The sequence below is a fragment of the Takifugu rubripes genome, chromosome 11 (assembly GCF_901000725.2).
Source record: "Takifugu rubripes chromosome 11, fTakRub1.2, whole genome shotgun sequence".
Lineage (NCBI taxonomy): Eukaryota > Metazoa > Chordata > Actinopteri > Tetraodontiformes > Tetraodontidae > Takifugu > Takifugu rubripes.
Window position 1 is genome coordinate 653,874 of NC_042295.1, and position 667 is coordinate 654,540.

Consider the following 667-nt stretch of genomic DNA (forward strand, 5'->3'; position numbering starts at 1 on the left):
CAAAGATATCAGAACGAAAGAAAGGCGATTCATTTTTCTTTTCTCAGTCTTCTTGTTTTGATGGTGTCACAAACCGTGTCCACCAGGGGGCGTCGCTGTTGGAGGAACTCGGACCGAAAAAAGAATTCATCCACCAGAGAAGAAAAGGGGAGGAAGGCTGTAGAAGCATCGGGAACAAAGAGAGGAGCTAGATGGAGGGATGGAAGTGGGAGATGAAAGAACACAAATGTGAGGAGAATGAGAAGGTAGAAGTTGCTACATGGAGCAGCAGTGAAGAGCAACAGTGACACCTGTCGGCTACAGGACGAACTTCACGCCGCTCACCTTCAACCACTTCTTTTTGCAGCCCTTCGTCTGTATTTTGGAGCTGATTAAATGTCTCCGAGACGTGAACAAAGCAGCCGACGAGGGTTTCAAAGCTCAGAGGACTTCCTGTTAGCGTGAGAAAATGACTAAACAAGCTTAACCTCCTGGATGAGAGATGGTGTTATGTTCTGTTCCAGCAGAATTCAACTTACTGTTTAATCTTGTTTTCCTGAATCTTTTAGATGAAAGCCTTTTGCTCCTGTAATTACCTCATCACAAAATTATTTTCCCAAACTCCATTTTGTGTGAACCTGCGTGAAATTGGTTTCTTATTAATTAGTAGAATCCACCTGAGTCTGAA